The sequence below is a fragment of the Paramisgurnus dabryanus genome, chromosome 19, assembly GCF_030506205.2.
Source record: "Paramisgurnus dabryanus chromosome 19, PD_genome_1.1, whole genome shotgun sequence".
In the NCBI taxonomy this organism is placed as follows: Eukaryota; Metazoa; Chordata; class Actinopteri; order Cypriniformes; family Cobitidae; genus Paramisgurnus; species Paramisgurnus dabryanus.
Window position 1 is genome coordinate 32,501,341 of NC_133355.1, and position 18,427 is coordinate 32,519,767.

The following is an 18,427-nucleotide window of genomic DNA, read 5'->3' on the forward strand; positions in this document are numbered from 1 at the left end:
AGGTGAATTGGAGATGTCAAATTGCCCTTCCCTCGGTTTCTGTGTGTGTGTATAGATCAACGTGTGTGTTGTTTCTGGACTGTTTAAGGACACCAAATAATGCAGTGCCCAGAGTAATTCCATGCTGACTCAAGGAGAACATGTAAACTCCACACAGAAAGGCCTCCTGACCCAGCCAGGGCTTGAACAGGGGACCTTCTTGCTGTGAGACAGCTGTGCTCTGTTTGGGGTGCCAACTGTGTCACCCCAAACATCTTTATTAGAAGGGGCACCCCAATACTTAGTGTAAGTTGTAACGTCAAGTAACATCTTAGAAGCCATGTCTTTATCGCATTTTCCAAGTGTTGATTTTAGATTTTAGGAGAAAATTCCGATAAATCATCCGTAAACTAAATTGGACACCATGCATCACTAGCCTGGTTGTATATTTAAGTCTCATAGCTCCAGGCACCTCAGGGTACCTACCCAGGCCCAGTGGCCAGGAGGATGTGCTTCTCCCGGCCAGGAGGGAGTAGGTCGAATAGCCTGGGTCATTTTTCGGGTTGAGTCAATTGTGTTGCTTGAAATTAACTCATCGCTTGTTAAAACAGCAAGCCCTCCGGTAGAAAGCTTAAAGGGTAGGGGGATCGTCTAGGGGTTAACAAACAAGGACCCCCTCGGACATGGTTTCGACCTGGAAAGGCCAAAGGCGGACGCGTCGCTGAGAGGTCTCTGACGTCCTTTGCAGGTTTCTCGTTGACATTACTTTCCTGCCAGGATTGCCATACACAGCGGTGTTGTGTGTTAAAGCTCATAGGGATCAGTCTAAAGAGGGCTCGTCCGGGATTTGAACCCGGGACCTCTCGCACCCTAAGCGAGAATCATACCCCTAGACCAACGAGCCACTTGTTTTGGTGCCAGCCCTGCCGCCCTCACAAACACTTTCCCACAACGTCGCAGCCACCTTTCAACAAGCCAAAGCAGTCGAGAGGCAGGGGTAAGGGGAATTAGCTCAAATGGTGGAGCGCTCGCTTAGCATGCGAGAGGTAGCGGGATCGATGCCCGGATTCTCCACGTGATTGTGGTTTGTTGTGAATTGCACTGATGTTACAGACCGTAAGCGTGAAGCTTTACATTGGGTCCTGCTCTTACGTTTTGCCTCAAAAAGCCAACAGGTCCCAGTGTCGGTCCTCAGTATGACACCTGAGCACACACATGAACGTCTCCTATACGGATGTTATTTCTCAAAGCAACATGGAGCAGGAGCTTTACATTCCTAGAGCATTTTGTTGCGATTTAAAATTGGAATCATTTTTTTCAATGTTCATTTGTCTTCCTGTCATTGCTGGTAAGTCTTTTAAATACATTTCACTGTCAGATTGTACACATGAGCTGTGTGTTTCCTTTGGCCTGTACACATGAGCTGCGTGTTTCTTTTGTCCTAAACGTCAATGCATTTTTCATTTATCCTAAGTTTTCGTACATGTTTAATTTGCTTCCTTGTAACGTCCTTAGGTTTGCTGAAATTTGGCGACTTGTGCGTTGTTGGCCCATCGCCAGGGAGAACTGGAAAAGTGCTCAATGTTGCTTGAATTAACTAATTTTTTGTCTAGATCCTGAGTGCTCTGGTAGAAAGGCTTAAAGGGCGTGGGGATTGTTTTGGGGTAAGAAACACTGTTCCCTTGGATACCCAAAAAGTGTTACAGGTCCCACCGAGATTTGAACTCGGATCGCTGGATTCAGAGTCCAGAGTGCTAACCGTTACACCATGGAACCACTCTTTGCCTGAGTGCCTGACCCACTGCGTGACAGAGAAAAGGACACTCGGACAGGGACCGTCAGCAAAACCACAGCAAGCCAAACTGACAGGAAACGGCCCGCAATGCCGAAACCCGGGATCGAACCAGGGACCTTTAAATCTTCAGTCTAACGCTCTCCCAACTGAGCTATTTCGGCAAGACAGGTTGGTCAGGCAGGAATTTTCATGACAAATCACAGCAATATAGCAGTCTGCAATAGAATGTAGAGAAAAGCCGTGGCCCGTACGGGGGTCGAACCCGCGACCTTGGCGTTATTAGCACCACGCTCTAACCAACTGAGCTAACCGGCCATGGAGCAGCAACGGTTCTGACAAGACTAACATGAATTTTCCACAGTGTAGCAGCATCAAGAAACAAAGCTATATACGGGCTCGTCCGGGATTTGAACCCCGGACCTCTCGCACCCAAAGCGAGAATCATACCCCTAGACCAACGAGCCAAGCCTTGCTTCCTTTTTGCCATGCCACTGGGAAACATGTGACAACAACGCAGTCACCAGCTTCCTCAAGCAGTTCCTGGGGATGGGCCTGTTGGGTCCTGCTCCTCTGTTTAGCCACAATGAGCCCTAGTGTTGGGCTGGTGTCAAAATAAGCTCTTATCGATATTAGTACATGCTTATTTCTTAATATTTGAAATGGTGTGAGAGAAGTCGACTGGTCTGCATAATCGTGGACCTGAACCCAGCTGAACACCTTTGTTATGAATTACAGGCTCTGAACAAAACACTCATCACCCAAACCCTTCAATGATTTGTTCACAGGGCCACAGTCATTTCAGCACAGAAAAAGTCCTTTCCAAAACTGTTGCAACATAAATGGAAACAAAATTATTTGACATGGTCTGTATGGTATAGCATTTATATTTGTATTGATTGGAGAAAGTGGAATAGATAAATATGTTAATTTACTATTAAAACCAGTTCAGCATCTATGGCTATATTCATGGTGAGAACTGGTTATTGGCAAAGTCAGAAATGCACGTTAGGTGAATTGGAGATGTCAAATTGCCCTTCCCTCGGTTTCTGTGTGTGTGTATAGATCAACGTGTGTGTTGTTTCTGGACTGTTTAAGGACACCAAATAATGCAGTGCCCAGAGTAATTCCATGCTGACTCAAGGAGAACATGTAAACTCCACACAGAAAGGCCTCCTGACCCAGCCAGGGCTTGAACAGGGGACCTTCTTGCTGTGAGACAGCTGTGCTCTGTTTGGGGTGCCAACTGTGTCACCCTAAACATCTTTATTAGAAGGGGCATCCCAATACTTAGTGTAAGTTGTAACGTCAAGTAACATCTTAGAAGCCATGTCTTTATCGCATTTTCCAAGTGTTGATTTTAGATTTTAGGAGAAAATTCCGATAAATCATCCGTAAACTAAATTGGACACCATGCATCACTAGCCTGGTTGTATATTTAAGTCTCATAGCTCCAGGCACCTCAGGGTACCTACCCAGGCCCAGTGGCCAGGATGATGTGCTTCTCCCGGCCAGGAGGGAGTAGGTCGAATAGCCTGGGTCATTTTTCGGGTTGAGTCAATTGTGTTGCTTGAAATTAACTCATCGCTTGTTAAAACAGCAAGCCCTCCGGTAGAAAGCTTAAAGGGTAGGGGGATCGTCTAGGGGTTAACAAACAAGGACCCCCTCGGACATGGTTTCGACCTGGAAAGGCCAAAGGCGGACGCGTCGCTGAGAGGTCTCTGACGTCCTTTGCAGGTTTCTCGTTGACATTACTTTCCTGCCAGGATTGCCATACACAGCGGTGTTGTGTGTTAAAGCTCATAGGGATCAGTCTAAAGAGGGCTCATCCGGGATTTGAACCCGGGACCTCTCGCACCCTAAGCGAGAATCATACCCCTAGACCAACGAGCCACTTGTTTGGTGCCAGCCCTGCCGCCCTCACAAACACTTTCCCACAACGTCGCAGCCACCTTTCAACAAGCCAAAGCAGTCAAGAGGCAGGGGTAAGGGGAATTAGCTCGAATGGTGGAGCGCTCGCTTAGCATGCGAGAGGTAGCGGGATCGATGCCCGCATTCTCCACGTGATTGTGGTTTGTTGTGAATTGCACAGATGTTACAGACCGTAAGCGTGAAGCTTTACATTGGGTCCTGCTCTTACGTTTTGCCTCAAAAAGCCAACAGGTCCCAGTGTTGGTCCTCAGTATGACACCTAAACAGGGGACCTTCTTGCTGTGAGACAGCTGTGCTCTGTTTGGGGTGCCAACTGTGTCACCCCAAACATCTTTATTGGAAGGGGCATCCCAATACTTAGTGTAAGTTGTAACGTCAAGTAACATCTTAGAAGCCATGTCTTTATCGCATTTTCCAAGTGTTGATTTTAGATTTTAGGAGAAAATTCCGATAAATCATCCGTAAACTAAATTGGACACCATGCATCACTAGCCTGGTTGTATATTTAAGTCTCATAGCTCCAGGCACCTCAGGGTACCTACCCAGGCCCAGTGGCCAGGATGATGTGCTTCTCCCGGCCAGGAGGGAGTAGGTCGAATAGCCTGGGTCATTTTTCGGGTTGAGTCAATTGTGTTGCTTGAAATTAACTCATCGCTTGTTAAAACAGCAAGCCCTCCGGTAGAAAGCTTAAAGGGTAGGGGGATCGTCTAGGGGTTAACAAACAAGGACCCCTTCGGACATGGTTTCGACCTGGAAAGGCCAAAGGCGGACGCGTCGCTGAGAGGTCTCTGACGTCCTTTGCAGGTTTCTCGTTGACATTACTTTCCTGCCAGGATTGCCATACACAGCGGTGTTGTGTGTTAAAGCTCATAGGGATCAGTCTTTACATTGGGTCCTGCTCTTACGTTTTGCCTCAAAAAGCCAACAGGTCCCAGTGTCGGTCCTCAGTATGACACCTGAGCACACACATGAACGTCTCCTATACGGATGTTATTTCTCAAAGCAACATGGAGCAGGAGCTTTACATTCCTAGAGCATTTTGTTGCGATTTAAAATTAGAATCATTTTTTTCAATGTTCATTTGTCTTCCTGTCATTGCTGGTAAGTCTTTTAAATACATTTCACTGTCAGATTGTACACATGAGCTGTGTGTTTCCTTTGGCCTGTACACATGAGCTGCGTGTTTCTTTTGTCCTAAACGTCAATGCATTTTTCATTTATCCTAAGTTTTCGTACATGTTTAATTTGCTTCCTTGTAACGTCCTTAGGTTTGCTGAAATTTGGCGACTTGTGCGTTGTTGGTCCATCGCCAGGGAGAACTGGAAAAGTGCTCAATGTTGCTTGAATTAACTAATTTTTTGTCTACATCCTGAGTGCTCTGGTAGAAAGGCTTAAAGGGCGTGGGGATTGTTTTGGGGTAAGAAACAGTGTTCCCTTGGATACCCAAAAAGTGTTATAGGTCCCACCGAGATTTGAACTCGGATCGCTGGATTCAGAGTCCAGAGTGCTAACCGTTACACCATGGAACCACTCTTTGCCTGAGCGCCTGACCCACTGCGTCACAGAGAAAAGGACACTCGGACAGGGACCGTCAGCAAAACCACAGCAAGCCAAACTGACAGGAAACGGCCCGCAACGCCGAAACCCGGGATCGAACCAGGGACCTTTAGATCTTCAGTCTAACGCTCTCCCAACTGAGCTATTTCGGCAAGACAGGTTGGACAGGCAGGAAATTTCATGACAAATCACAGCAATATAGCAGTCTGCAATAGAATGTAGAGAAAAGCCGTGGCCCGTACGGGGGTCGAACCCGCGACCTTGGCGTTATTAGCACCACGCTCTAACCAACTGAGCTAACCGGCCATGGAGCACCAATGGTTCTGCCAAGACTGACATGAATTTTCCACAGTGTAGCAGCATCAAGAAACAAAGCTATATACGGGCTCGTCCGGGATTTGAACCCGGGACCTCTCGCACCCAAAGCGAGAATCATACCCCTAGACCAACGAGCCAAGCCTTGCTTCCTTTTTGCCATGCCACTGGGAAACATGTGACAACAACGCAGTCACCAGCTTCCTCAAGCAGTTCCTGGGGATGGGCCTGTTGGGTCCTGCTCCTCTGTTTAGCCACAATGAGCCCTAGTGTTGGGCTGGTGTCAAAATAAGCTCTTATCGATATTAGTACATGCTTATTTCTTAATATTTGAAATGGTGTGAGAGAAGTCGACTGGTCTGCATAATCGTGGACCTGAACCCAGCTGAACACCTTTGTTATGAATTACAGGCTCTGAACAAAACACTCATCACCCAAACCCTTCAATGATTTGTTCACAGGGCCACAGTCATTTCAGCACAGAAAAAGTCCTTTCCAAAACTGTTGCAACATAAATGGAAACAAAATTATTTGACATGGTCTGTATGGTATAGCATTTATATTTGTATTGACTGGAGAAAGTGGAATAGATAAATATGTTAATTTACTATTAAAACCAGTTCAGCATCTATGGCTATATTCATGGTGAGAACTGGTTATTGGCAAAGTCAGAAATGCACGTTAGGTGAATTGGAGATGTCAAATTGCCCTTCCCTCGGTTTCTGTGTGTGTGTATAGATCAACGTGTGTGTTCTTTCTGGACTGTTTAAGGACACCAAATAATGCAGTGCCCAGAGTAATTCCATGCTGACTCAAGGAGAACATGTAAACTCCACACAGAAAGGCCTCCTGACCCAGCCAGGGCTTGAACAGGGGACCTTCTTGCTGTGAGACAGCTGTGCTCTGTTTGGGGTGCCAACTGTGTCACCCCAAACATCTTTATTGGAAGGGGCATCCCAATACTTAGTGTAAGTTGTAACGTCAAGTAACATCTTAGAAGCCATGTCTTTATCGCATTTTCCAAGTGTTGATTTTAGATTTTAGGAGAAAATTCCGATAAATCATCCGTACACCATGCATCACTAGCCTGGTTGTATATTTAAGTCTCATAGCTCCAGGCACCTCAGGGTACCTACCCAGGCCCAGTGGCCAGGATGATGTGCTTCTCCCGGCCAGGAGGGAGTAGGTCGAATAGCCTGGGTCATTTTTCGGGTTGAGTCAATTGTGTTGCTTGAAATTAACTCATCGCTTGTTAAAACAGCAAGCCCTCCGGTAGAAAGCTTAAAGGGTAGGGGGATCGTCTAGGGGTTAACAAACAAGGACCCCTTCGGACATGGTTTCGACCTGGAAAGGCCAAAGGCGGACGCGTCGCTGAGAGGTCTCTGACGTCCTTTGCAGGTTTCTCGTTGACATTACTTTCCTGCCAGGATTGCCATACACAGCGGTGTTGTGTGTTAAAGCTCATAGGGATCAGTCTAAAGAGGGCTCGTCCGGGATTTGAACCCAGGACCTCTCGCACCCTAAGCGAGAATCATACCCCTAGACCAACGAGCCACTTGTTTGGTGCCAGCCCTGCCGCCCTCACAAACACTTTCCCACAACGTCGCAGCCACCTTTCAACAAGCCAAAGCAGTCAAGAGGCAGGGGTAAGGGGAATTAGCTCAAATGGTAGAGCGCTCGCTTAGCATGCGAGAGGTAGCGGGATTGATGCCCGCATTCTCCACGTGATTGTGGTTTGTTGTGAATTGCACTGATGTTACAGACCGTAAGCGTGAAGCTTTACATTGGGTCCTGCTCTTACATTTTGCCTCAAAAAGCCAACAGGTCCCAGTGTCGGTCCTCAGTATGACACCTGAGCACACACATGAATGTCTCCTATACGGATGTTATTTCTCAAAGCAACATGGAGCAGGAGCTTTACATTCCTAGAGCATTTTGTTGCGATTTAAAATTGGAATCATTTTTTTCAATGTTCATTTGTCTTCCTGTCATTGCTGGTAAGTCTTTTAAATACATTTCACTGTCAGATTGTACACATGAGCTGTGTGTTTCCTTTGGCCTGTACACATTAGCTGCGTGTTTCTTTTGTCCTAAACGTCAATGCATTTTTCATTTATCCTAAGTTTTCGTACATGTTTAATTTGCTTCCTTGTAACTTCCTTAGGTTTGCTGAAATTTGGCGACTTGTGCGTTGTTGGCCCATCGCCAGGGAGAACTGGAAAAGTGCTCAATGTTGCTTGAATTAACTAATTTTTTGTCTACATCCTGAGTGCTCTGGTAGAAAGGCTTAAAGGGCGTGGGGATTGTTTTGGGGTAAGAAACACTGTTCCCTTGGATACCCAAAAAGCGTTACAGGTCCCACCGAGATTTGAACTCGGATCGCTGGATTCAGAGTCCAGAGTGCTAACCGTTACACCATGGAACCACTCTTTGCCTGAGCGCCTGACCCACTGCGTCACAGAGAAAAGGACACTCGGACAGGGACCGTCAGCAAAACCACAGCAAGCCAAACTGACAGGAAACGGCCCGCAACGCCGAAACCCGGGATCGAACCAGGGACCTTTAGATCTTCAGTCTAACGCTCTCCCATCTGAGCTATTTCGGCAAGACAGGTTGGTCCGGCAGGATCTTTCATGACAAATCACAGCAATATAGCAGTCTGCAATAGAATGTAGAGAAAAGCCGTGGCCCGTACGGGGGTCGAACCCCCGACCTTGGCGTTATTAGCACCACGCTCTAACCAACTGAGCTAACCGGCCATGGAGCACCAATGGTTCTGCCAAGACTGACATGAATTTTCCACAGTGTAGCAGCATCAAGAAACAAAGCTATATACGGGCTCGTCCGGGATTTGAACCCGGGACCTCTCGCACCCAAAGCGAGAATCATACCCCTAGACCAACGAGCCAAGCCTTGCTTCCTTTTTGCCATGCCACTGGGAAACATGTGACAACAACGCAGTCACCAGCTTCCTCAAGCAGTTCCTGGGGATGGGCCTGTTGGGTCCTGCTCCTCTGTTTAGCCACAATGAGCCCTAGTGTTGGGCTGGTGTCAAAATAAGCTCTTATCGATATTAGTACATGCTTATTTCTTAATATTTGAAATGGTGTGAGAGAAGTCGACTGGTCTGCATAATCGTGGACCTGAACCCAGCTGAACACCTTTGTTATGAATTACAGGCTCTGAACAAAACACTCATCACCCAAACCCTTCAATGATTTGTTCACAGGGCCACAGTCATTTCAGCACAGAAAAAGTCCTTTCCAAAACTGTTGCAACATAAATGGAAACAAAATTATTTGACATGGTCTGTATGGTATAGCATTTATATTTGTATTGACTGGAGAAAGTGGAATAGATAAATATGTTAATTTACTATTAAAACCAGTTCAGCATCTATGGCTATATTCATGGTGAGAACTGGTTATTGGCAAAGTCAGAAATGCACGTTAGGTGAATTGGAGATGTCAAATTGCCCTTCCCTCGGTTTCTGTGTGTGTGTATAGATCAACTTGTGTGTTGTTTCTGGACTGTTTAAGGACACCAAATAATGCAGTGCCCAGAGTAATTCCATGCTGACTCAAGGAGAACATGCAAACTCCACACAGAAAGGCCTCCTGACCCAGCCAGGGCTTGAACAGGGGACCTTCTTGCTGTGAGACAGCTGTGCTCTGTTTGGGGTGCCAACTGTGTCACCCCAAACATCTTTATTAGAAGGGGCATCCCAATACTTAGTGTAAGTTGTAACGTCAAGTAACATCTTTGAAGCCATGTCTTTATCGCATTTTCCAAGTGTTGATTTTAGATTTTAGGAGAAAATTCCGATAAATCATCCGTAAACTAAATTGGACACCATGCATCACTAGCCTGGTTGTATATTTAAGTCTCATAGCTCCAGGCACCTCAGGGTACCTACCCAGGCCCAGTGGCCAGGATGATGTGCTTCTCCCGGCCAGGAGGGAGTAGGTCGAATAGCCTGGGTCATTTTTCGGGTTGAGTCAATTGTGTTGCTTGAAATTAACTCATCGCTTGTTAAAACAGCAAGCCCTCCGGTAGAAAGCTTAAAGGGTAGGGGGATCGTCTAGGGCAGTGGTTTTCAATCTTGTCCTAGGGGACCCACAGCTCTGCATATTTTGTATGTCTCCCTTAACTGACACACCCAGTTCTGTTCATGGATCTCTACCTTAATGAGCTGATGATCTGAATCAGGGGCCGTATTCACAAAGAATTTTAAGGCTAAAAGTAGCTCCTAACTGGCGAATTTAGGAGCAACTCCTAAAAATAATGGGCGTGTCACTCCTAAATTTAGGACTCCTAATTTTTTTCACTAAGAGTAATTCACAAAGCATTTTAGCCCTAAAAGTAGCACCTAAGTCTGGGACAGCTTAAAAGAAGTCGAGAGGACTCCTAACTCACTAAGACCTATTCACAAAAGATCTTAAAATGTCTTAGGTGCTGATCCTCCTTAACATGGACAGTTTCACCAACTCAAAAGCATTGCACATAGGCTACTTAAAAGCACACTTTAATGTAATCATATTGTTTATAACATTTGTTTCATAATTCATTACATTCATGACAAGCAGGAAGTTTTTTAGAATTACATGAAACAATAATGATATTAAATATTAAATATTATAGGCATACCTGTTGCCATGCTAGTCTGTTTAAAGGCTGCAATCTCAACCCTCTACTGCGATTATAATGCATATACCACCGCCTCTCGCATCCGTCCGGGGTCCGCGACATAAGCGGGAATGCTGCATTGATCTGCAACAAATCCTCTCCCCAGTGATGCGCGGGTTGATCCGAAATGAGCGGATGCATGTGGCACCCGCGGTCACGAGTCATCCAAAAATATTTTTTATGATATTCGGGTCGCGTTCGGTCGGGTCGTTTGAAATAAAGATGGCAATTAACTATTAAACAATTACTACTTGCAAAAAAAAATGCTGGCCAGGGAGCGGGTCGGGTACACTATTTATTTTTTATTTTTTGCGGTCCGAGTTGCGAGCGGGTTAGTTGAAAACGTTGGTCGGGTGCCAGTTGTTTTGTACATTGACCCGCGCATCACTTTCTCGCATGTCTCACGCTTAGTTTTGCTTGATATCTCAGTGCCGAATTTCCCTTTTATTACGTTTCTTTTGTCCAGCACCAACTGGGCCAGTAGCAGTAACTGATCCTGCATCCATTTGGGCTTTCTTTTTCGTTTTGGCGAGTTCCACCATCATTTATTTATTACATTAGGCAGGCTTCTTTAATATGGGCAACATTTCCTTGCTTTAAGTAGTCTATTTAGGCTAATAGGATGTACATTAATCAAGCAAGTGTTCATGTAATGTCGTTTTATTATTAGGCAATTGGCGGTTTTCATTTGTATTAGGCTTGATTTAATTTAATTTAATTCACGACTTTTCTTTTATATGTGCATTTCGATGGCATTACTATAATTATTATTTTGTATAGGACACAGACATATTTCGATATTGTAATTCCATGATTTGGTGCGTCTGTGTTATGTTCCGCATGACAGCCCTGTCATCTAACAACCAATCACCGTGGTCATTGCGAGGCAGCTCGTGCATGAGAATTGACGTCATCCGTAGCAACGAAGACTCACTCTTAGTTTAGGAGTTATCATTTTTCCTTACTAAAAGTAGGTCTGAAAGGCGTTGTGAATAACTTTTAAGAGAAAACTCCTAGCTAAAATCTTTTAGTGCGATTTAGGAGTACTCTTAGTGATAAGATAAAATGCTTTGTGAATACGGCCCCAGGTGTGTTAGATAAGGGAGACATGCAAAATGTGCAGGGCACAGCGGTGTTGTGTGTTAAAGCTCATAGGGATCAGTCTAAAGAGGGCTCGTCCGGGATTTGAACCCGGGACCTCTCGCACCCTAAGCGAGAATCATACCCCTAGACCAACGAGCCACTTGTTTGGTGCCAGCCCTGCCGCCCTCACAAACACTTTCCCACAACGTCGCAGCCACCTTTCAACAAGCCAAAGCAGTCAAGAGGCAGGGGTAAGGGGAATTAGCTCAAATGGTAGAGCGCTCGCTTAGCATGCGAGAGGTAGCGGGATCGATGCCCCCATTCTCCACGTGATTGTGGTTTGTTGTGAATTGCACTGATGTTACAGACCGTAAGCGTGAAGCTTTACATTGGGTCCTGCTCTTACGTTTTGCCTCAAAAAGCCAACAGGTCCCAGTGTCGGTCCTCAGTATGACACCTGAGCACACACATGAACGTCTCCTATACGGATGTTATTTCTCAAAGCAACATGGAGCAGGAGCTTTACATTCCTAGAGCATTTTGTTGCGATTTAAAATTGGAATCATTTTTTTCAATGTTCATTTGTCTTCCTGTCATTGCTGGTAAGTCTTTTAAATACATTTCACTGTCAGATTGTACACATGAGCTGTGTGTTTCCTTTGGCCTGTACACATGAGCTGCGTGTTTCTTTTGTCCTAAACCTCAATGCATTTTTCATTTATCCTAAGTTTTCGTACATGTTTAATTTGCTTCCTTGTAACTTCCTTAGGTTTGCTGAAATTTGGCGACTTGTGCGTTGTTGGCCCATCGCCAGGGAGAACTGGAAAAGTGCTCAATGTTGCTTGAATTAACTAATTTTTTGTCTACATCCTGAGTGCTCTGGTAGAAAGGCTTAAAGGGCGTGGGGATTGTTTTGGGGTAAGAAACACTGTTCCCTTGGATACCCAAAAAGCGTTACAGGTCCCACCGAGATTTGAACTCGGATCGCTGGATTCAGAGTCCAGAGTGCTAACCGTTACACCATGGAACCACTCTTTGCCTGAGCGCCTGACCCACTGCGTCACAGAGAAAAGGACACTCGGACAGGGACCGTCAGCAAAACCACAGCAAGCCAAACTGACAGGAAACGGCCCGCAACGCCGAAACCCGGGATCGAACCAGGGACCTTTAGATCTTCAGTCTAACGCTCTCCCATCTGAGCTATTTCGGCAAGACAGGTTGGTCCGGCAGGATCTTTCATGACAAATCACAGCAATATAGCAGTCTGCAATAGAATGTAGAGAAAAGCCGTGGCCCGTACGGGGGTCGAACCCCCGACCTTGGCGTTATTAGCACCACGCTCTAACCAACTGAGCTAACCGGCCATGGAGCAGTAATGGTTCTGCCAAGACTGACATGAATTTTCCACAGTGTAGCAGCATCAAGAAACAAAGCTATATACGGGCTCGTCCGGGATTTGAACCCGGGACCTCTCGCACCCAAAGCGAGAATCATACCCCTAGACCAACGAGCCAAGCCTTGCTTCCTTTTTCCCATGCCACTGGGAAACATGTGACAACAACGCAGTCACCAGCTTCCTCAAGCAGTTCCTGGGGATGGGCCTGTTGGGTCCTGCTCCTCTGTTTAGCCACAATGAGCCCTAGTGTTGGGCTGGTGTCAAAATAAGCTCTTATCGATATTAGTACATGCTTATTTCTTAATATTTGAAATGGTGTGAGAGAAGTCGACTGGTCTGCATAATCGTGGACCTGAACCCAGCTGAACACCTTTGTTATGAATTACAGGCTCTGAACAAAACACTCATCACCCAAACCCTTCAATGATTTGTTCACAGGGCCACAGTCATTTCAGCACAGAAAAAGTCCTTTCCAAAACTGTTGCAACATAAATGGAAACAAAATTATTTGACATGGTCTGTATGGTATAGCATTTATATTTGTATTGACTGGAGAAAGTGGAATAGATAAATATGTTAATTTACTATTAAAACCAGTTCAGCATCTATGGCTATATTCATGGTGAGAACTGGTTATTGGCAAAGTCAGAAATGCACGTTAGGTGAATTGGAGATGTCAAATTGCCCTTCCCTCGGTTTCTGTGTGTGTGTACTTTCTGGACTGTTTAAGGACACCAAATAATGCAGTGCCCAGAGTAATTCCATGCTGACTCAAGGAGAACATGTAAACTCCACACAGAAAGGCCTCCTGACCCAGCCAGGGCTTGAACAGGGGACCTTCTTGCTGTGAGACAGCTGTGCTCTGTTTGGGGTGCCAACTGTGTCACCCCAAACATCTTTATTGGAAGGGGCATCCCAATACTTAGTGTAAGTTGTAACGTCAAGTAACATCTTAGAAGCCATGTCTTTATCGCATTTTCCAAGTGTTGATTTTAGATTTTAGGAGAAAATTCCGATAAATCATCCGTACACCATGCATCACTAGCCTGGTTGTATATTTAAGTCTCATAGCTCCAGGCACCTCAGGGTACCTACCCAGGCCCAGTGGCCAGGATGATGTGCTTCTCCCGGCCAGGAGGGAGTAGGTCGAATAGCCTGGGTCATTTTTCGGGTTGAGTCAATTGTGTTGCTTGAAATTAACTCATCGCTTGTTAAAACAGCAAGCCCTCCGGTAGAAAGCTTAAAGGGTAGGGGGATCGTCTAGGGGTTAACAAACAAGGACCCCTTCGGACATGGTTTCGACCTGGAAAGGCCAAAGGCGGACGCGTCGCTGAGAGGTCTCTGACGTCCTTTGCAGGTTTCTCGTTGACATTACTTTCCTGCCAGGATTGCCATACACAGCGGTGTTGTGTGTTAAAGCTCATAGGGATCAGTCTAAAGAGGGCTCGTCCGGGATTTGAACCCAGGACCTCTCGCACCCTAAGCGAGAATCATACCCCTAGACCAACGAGCCACTTGTTTGGTGCCAGCCCTGCCGCCCTCACAAACACTTTCCCACAACGTCGCAGCCACCTTTCAACAAGCCAAAGCAGTCAAGAGGCAGGGGTAAGGGGAATTAGCTCAAATGGTAGAGCGCTCGCTTAGCATGCGAGAGGTAGCGGGATTGATGCCCGCATTCTCCACGTGATTGTGGTTTGTTGTGAATTGCACTGATGTTACAGACCGTAAGCGTGAAGCTTTACATTGGGTCCTGCTCTTACGTTTTGCCTCAAAAAGCCAACAGGTCCCAGTGTCGGTCCTCAGTATGACACCTGAGCACACACATGAATGTCTCCTATACGGATGTTATTTCTCAAAGCAACATGGAGCAGGAGCTTTACATTCCTAGAGCATTTTGTTGCGATTTAAAATTGGAATCATTTTTTTCAATGTTCATTTGTCTTCCTGTCATTGCTGGTAAGTCTTTTAAATACATTTCACTGTCAGATTGTACACATGAGCTGTGTGTTTCCTTTGGCCTGTACACATTAGCTGCGTGTTTCTTTTGTCCTAAACCTCAATGCATTTTTCATTTATCCTAAGTTTTCGTACATGTTTAATTTGCTTCCTTGTAACTTCCTTAGGTTTGCTGAAATTTGGCGACTTGTGCGTTGTTGGCCCATCGCCAGGGAGAACTGGAAAAGTGCTCAATGTTGCTTGAATTAACTAATTTTTTGTCTACATCCTGAGTGCTCTGGTAGAAAGGCTTAAAGGGCGTGGGGATTGTTTTGGGGTAAGAAACACTGTTCCCTTGGATACCCAAAAAGTGTTACAGGTCCCACCGAGATTTGAACTCGGATCGCTGGATTCAGAGTCCAGAGTGCTAACCGTTACACCATGGAACCACTCTTTGCCTGAGCGCCTGACCCACTGCGTCACAGAGAAAAGGACACTCGGACAGGGACCGTCAGCAAAACCACAGCAAGCCAAACTGACAGGAAACGTCCCGCAATGCCGAAACCAGGGATCGAACCAGGGACCTTTAGATCTTCAGTCTAACGCTCTCCCAACTGAGCTATTTCGGCAAGACAGATTGGTCAGGCAGGATCTTTCATGACAAATCACAGCAATATAGCAGTCTGCAATATAATGTAGAGAAAAGCCGTGGCCCGTACGGGGGTCCAACCCGCGACCTTGCCGTTATTAGCACCACGCTCTAACCAACTGAGCTAACCGGCCATGAAGCAGCAATGGTTCTGCCAAGACTGACATGAATTTTCCACAGTGTAGCAGCATCAAGAAACAAAGCTATATACGGGCTCGTCCGGGATTTGAACCCGGGACCTCTCGCACCCAAAGCGAGAATCATCCCCTTGACCAACGAGCCAAGCCTTGCTTCCTTTTTGCCATGCCACTGGGAAACATGTGACAACAACTGCAGTCACCAGCTTCCTCAAGCAGTTCCTGGGGATGGGCCTGTTGGGTCCTGCTCTTCTGTTTAGCCACAATGAGCCCTAGTGTTGGGCTGGTGTCAAAATAAGCTCTTATCGATATTAGTACATGCTTATTTCTTAATATTTGAAATGGTGTGAGAGAAGTCGACTGGTCTGCATAATCGTGGACCTGAACCCAGCTGAACACCTTTGTTATGAATTACAGGCTCTGAACAAAACACTCATCACCCAAACCCTTCAATGATTTGTTCACAGGGCCACAGTCATTTCAGCACAGAAAAAGTCCTTTCCAAAACTGTTGCAACATAAATGGAAACAAAATTATTTGACATGGTCTGTATGGTATAGCATTTATATTTGTATTGATTGGAGAAAGTGGAATAGATAAATATGTTAATTTACTATTAAAACCAGTTCAGCATCTATGGCTATATTCATGGTGAAAACTGGTTATTGGCAAAGTCAGAAATGCACGTTAGGTGAATTGGAGATGTCAAATTGCCCTTCCCTCGGTTTCTGTGTGTGTGTATAGATCAACGTGTGTGTTGTTTCTGGACTGTTTAAGGACACCAAATAATGCAGTGCCCAGAGTAATTCCATGCTGACTCAAGGAGAACATGTAAACTCCACACAGAAAGGCCTCCTGACCCAGCCAGGGCTTGAACAGGGGACCTTCTTGCTGTGAGACAGCTGTGCTCTGTTTGGGGTGCCAACTGTGTCACCCCAAACATCTTTATTAGAAGGGGCATCCCAATACTTAGTGTAAGTTGTAACGTCAAGTAACATCTTAGAAGCCATGTCTTTATCGCATTTTCCAAGTGTTGATTTTAGATTTTAGGAGAAAATTCCGATAAATCATCCGTAAACTAAATTGGACACCATGCATCACTAGCCTGGTTGTATATTTAAGTCTCATAGCTCCAGGCACCTCAGGGTACCTACCCAGGCCCAGTGGCCAGGATGATGTGCTTCTCCCGGCCAGGAGGGAGTAGGTCGAATAGCCTGGGTCATTTTTCGGGTTGAGTCAATTGTGTTGCTTGAAATTAACTCATCGCTTGTTAAAACAGCAAGCCCTCCGGTAGAAAGCTTAAAGGGTAGGGGGATCGTCTAGGGGTTAACAAACAAGGACCCCCTCGGACATGGTTTCGACCTGGAAAGGCCAAAGGCGGAAGCGTCGCTGAGAGGTCTCTGACGTCCTTTGCAGGTTTCTCGTTGACATTACTTTCCTGCCAGGATTGCCATACACAGCGGTGTTGTGTGTTAAAGCTCATAGGGATCAGTCTAAAGAGGGCTCGTCCGGGATTTGAACCCGGGACCTCTCGCACCCTAAGCGAGAATCATACCCCTAGACCAACGAGCCACTTGTTTGGTGCCAGCCCTGCCGCCCTCACAAACACTTTCCCACAACGTCGCAGCCACCTTTCAACAAGCCAAAGCAGTCAAGAGGCAGGGGTAAGGGGAATTAGCTCAAATGGTAGAGTGCTCGCTTAGCATGCGAGAGGTAGCGGGATCGATGCCCGCATTCTCCACGTGATTGTGGTTTGTTGTGAATTGCACTGATGTTACAGACCGTAAGCGTGAAGCTTTACATTGGGTCCTGCTCTTACGTTTTGCCTCAAAAAGCCAACAGGTCCCAGTGTCGGTCCTCAGTATGACACCTGAGCACACACATGAACGTCTCCTATATGGATGTTATTTCTCAAAGCAACATGGAGCAGGAGCTTTACATTCCTAGAGCATTTTGTTGCGATTTAAAATTGGAATCATTTTTTTCAATGTTCATTTGTCTTCCTGTCATTGCTGGTAAGTCTTTTAAATACATTTCACTGTCAGATTGTACACATGAGCTGTGTGTTTCCTTTGGCCTGTACACATGAGCTGCGTGTTTCTTTTGTCCTAAACGTCAATGCATTTTTCATTTATCCTAAGTTTTCGTACATGTTTAATTTGCTTCCTTGTAACGTCCTTAGGTTTGCTGAAATTTGGCGACTTGTGCGTTGTTGGCCCATCGCCAGGGAGAACTGGAAAAGTGCTCAATGTTGCTTGAATTAACTAATTTTTTGTCTACATCCTGAGTGCTCTGGTAGAAAGGCTTAAAGGGCGTGGGGATTGTTTTGGGGTAAGAAACACTGTTCCCTTGGATACCCAAAAAGTGTTACAGGTCCCACCGAGATTTGAACTCGGATCGCTGGATTCAGAGTCCAGAGTGCTAACCGTTACACCATGGAACCACTCTTTGCCTGAGCGCCTGACCCACTGCGTCACAGAGAAAAGGACACTCGGACAGGGACCGTCAGCAAAACCACAGCAAGCCAAACTGACAGGAAACGGCCCGCAATGCCGAAACCCGGGATCGAACCAGGGACCTTTAGATCTTCAGTCTAACGCTCTCCCAACTGAGCTATTTCGGCAAGACAGGTTGGTCAGGCAGGAATTTTCATGACAAATCACAGCAATATAGCAGTCTGCAATAGAATGTAGAGAAAAGCCGTGGCCCGTACGGGGGTCGAACCCGCGACCTTGGCGTTATTAGCACCACGCTCTAACCAACTGAGCTAACCGGCCATGGAGCACCAATGGTTCTGCCAAGACTGACATGAATTTTCCACAGTGTAGCAGCATCAAGAAACAAAGCTATATACGGGCTCGTCCGAGATTTGAACCCGGGACCTCTCGCACCCAAAGCGAGAATCATACCCCTAGACCAACGAGCCTAGCCTTGCTTCCTTTTTGCCATGCCACTGGGAAACATGT

The 18,427-nt window shown here is 46.1% G+C and overlaps 1 protein-coding gene and 30 non-coding genes across 31 annotated transcripts in view; 1 reads left to right on the plus strand and 30 right to left on the minus strand.

Annotated features, from left to right (window-relative positions):
- LOC135735099 (CMP-N-acetylneuraminate-beta-galactosamide-alpha-2,3-sialyltransferase 1-like) overlaps positions 1 to 18,427 on the minus strand; it is a 473,227-nt gene that overhangs the window by 272,289 nt on the left and 182,511 nt on the right. The gene's annotated exons all lie outside the window — the stretch shown is intronic.
- On the minus strand, positions 812 to 883 carry trnap-agg (transfer RNA proline (anticodon AGG)). Its single transcript has one exon. It is a non-coding gene; the product is annotated as a tRNA-Pro (tRNA).
- trnaq-cug (transfer RNA glutamine (anticodon CUG)) lies at positions 1,684 to 1,755 on the minus strand. The gene has a single exon. It is a non-coding gene; the product is annotated as a tRNA-Gln (tRNA).
- On the minus strand, positions 1,863 to 1,935 carry trnaf-gaa (transfer RNA phenylalanine (anticodon GAA)). The gene has a single exon. It is a non-coding gene; the product is annotated as a tRNA-Phe (tRNA).
- On the minus strand, positions 2,016 to 2,089 carry trnai-aau (transfer RNA isoleucine (anticodon AAU)). Its single transcript has one exon. It is a non-coding gene; the product is annotated as a tRNA-Ile (tRNA).
- trnap-ugg (transfer RNA proline (anticodon UGG)) lies at positions 2,167 to 2,238 on the minus strand. The gene has a single exon. It is a non-coding gene; the product is annotated as a tRNA-Pro (tRNA).
- trnap-agg (transfer RNA proline (anticodon AGG)) lies at positions 3,593 to 3,664 on the minus strand. The gene has a single exon. It is a non-coding gene; the product is annotated as a tRNA-Pro (tRNA).
- trnaq-cug (transfer RNA glutamine (anticodon CUG)) lies at positions 5,161 to 5,232 on the minus strand. The gene has a single exon. It is a non-coding gene; the product is annotated as a tRNA-Gln (tRNA).
- trnaf-gaa (transfer RNA phenylalanine (anticodon GAA)) lies at positions 5,340 to 5,412 on the minus strand. Its single transcript has one exon. It is a non-coding gene; the product is annotated as a tRNA-Phe (tRNA).
- trnai-aau (transfer RNA isoleucine (anticodon AAU)) lies at positions 5,493 to 5,566 on the minus strand. Its single transcript has one exon. It is a non-coding gene; the product is annotated as a tRNA-Ile (tRNA).
- On the minus strand, positions 5,644 to 5,715 carry trnap-ugg (transfer RNA proline (anticodon UGG)). The gene has a single exon. It is a non-coding gene; the product is annotated as a tRNA-Pro (tRNA).
- trnap-agg (transfer RNA proline (anticodon AGG)) lies at positions 7,058 to 7,129 on the minus strand. The gene has a single exon. It is a non-coding gene; the product is annotated as a tRNA-Pro (tRNA).
- trnaq-cug (transfer RNA glutamine (anticodon CUG)) lies at positions 7,929 to 8,000 on the minus strand. The gene has a single exon. It is a non-coding gene; the product is annotated as a tRNA-Gln (tRNA).
- Positions 8,108 to 8,180, minus strand: trnaf-gaa (transfer RNA phenylalanine (anticodon GAA)). Its single transcript has one exon. It is a non-coding gene; the product is annotated as a tRNA-Phe (tRNA).
- Positions 8,261 to 8,334, minus strand: trnai-aau (transfer RNA isoleucine (anticodon AAU)). The gene has a single exon. It is a non-coding gene; the product is annotated as a tRNA-Ile (tRNA).
- trnap-ugg (transfer RNA proline (anticodon UGG)) lies at positions 8,412 to 8,483 on the minus strand. Its single transcript has one exon. It is a non-coding gene; the product is annotated as a tRNA-Pro (tRNA).
- Positions 11,432 to 11,503, minus strand: trnap-agg (transfer RNA proline (anticodon AGG)). Its single transcript has one exon. It is a non-coding gene; the product is annotated as a tRNA-Pro (tRNA).
- On the minus strand, positions 12,303 to 12,374 carry trnaq-cug (transfer RNA glutamine (anticodon CUG)). Its single transcript has one exon. It is a non-coding gene; the product is annotated as a tRNA-Gln (tRNA).
- trnaf-gaa (transfer RNA phenylalanine (anticodon GAA)) lies at positions 12,482 to 12,554 on the minus strand. The gene has a single exon. It is a non-coding gene; the product is annotated as a tRNA-Phe (tRNA).
- Positions 12,635 to 12,708, minus strand: trnai-aau (transfer RNA isoleucine (anticodon AAU)). Its single transcript has one exon. It is a non-coding gene; the product is annotated as a tRNA-Ile (tRNA).
- On the minus strand, positions 12,786 to 12,857 carry trnap-ugg (transfer RNA proline (anticodon UGG)). The gene has a single exon. It is a non-coding gene; the product is annotated as a tRNA-Pro (tRNA).
- Positions 14,182 to 14,253, minus strand: trnap-agg (transfer RNA proline (anticodon AGG)). Its single transcript has one exon. It is a non-coding gene; the product is annotated as a tRNA-Pro (tRNA).
- trnaq-cug (transfer RNA glutamine (anticodon CUG)) lies at positions 15,053 to 15,124 on the minus strand. Its single transcript has one exon. It is a non-coding gene; the product is annotated as a tRNA-Gln (tRNA).
- Positions 15,232 to 15,304, minus strand: trnaf-gaa (transfer RNA phenylalanine (anticodon GAA)). The gene has a single exon. It is a non-coding gene; the product is annotated as a tRNA-Phe (tRNA).
- Positions 15,385 to 15,458, minus strand: trnai-aau (transfer RNA isoleucine (anticodon AAU)). The gene has a single exon. It is a non-coding gene; the product is annotated as a tRNA-Ile (tRNA).
- Positions 16,962 to 17,033, minus strand: trnap-agg (transfer RNA proline (anticodon AGG)). The gene has a single exon. It is a non-coding gene; the product is annotated as a tRNA-Pro (tRNA).
- On the plus strand, positions 17,130 to 17,202 carry trnaa-agc (transfer RNA alanine (anticodon AGC)). The gene has a single exon. It is a non-coding gene; the product is annotated as a tRNA-Ala (tRNA).
- On the minus strand, positions 17,833 to 17,904 carry trnaq-cug (transfer RNA glutamine (anticodon CUG)). Its single transcript has one exon. It is a non-coding gene; the product is annotated as a tRNA-Gln (tRNA).
- On the minus strand, positions 18,012 to 18,084 carry trnaf-gaa (transfer RNA phenylalanine (anticodon GAA)). Its single transcript has one exon. It is a non-coding gene; the product is annotated as a tRNA-Phe (tRNA).
- On the minus strand, positions 18,165 to 18,238 carry trnai-aau (transfer RNA isoleucine (anticodon AAU)). Its single transcript has one exon. It is a non-coding gene; the product is annotated as a tRNA-Ile (tRNA).
- trnap-ugg (transfer RNA proline (anticodon UGG)) lies at positions 18,316 to 18,387 on the minus strand. The gene has a single exon. It is a non-coding gene; the product is annotated as a tRNA-Pro (tRNA).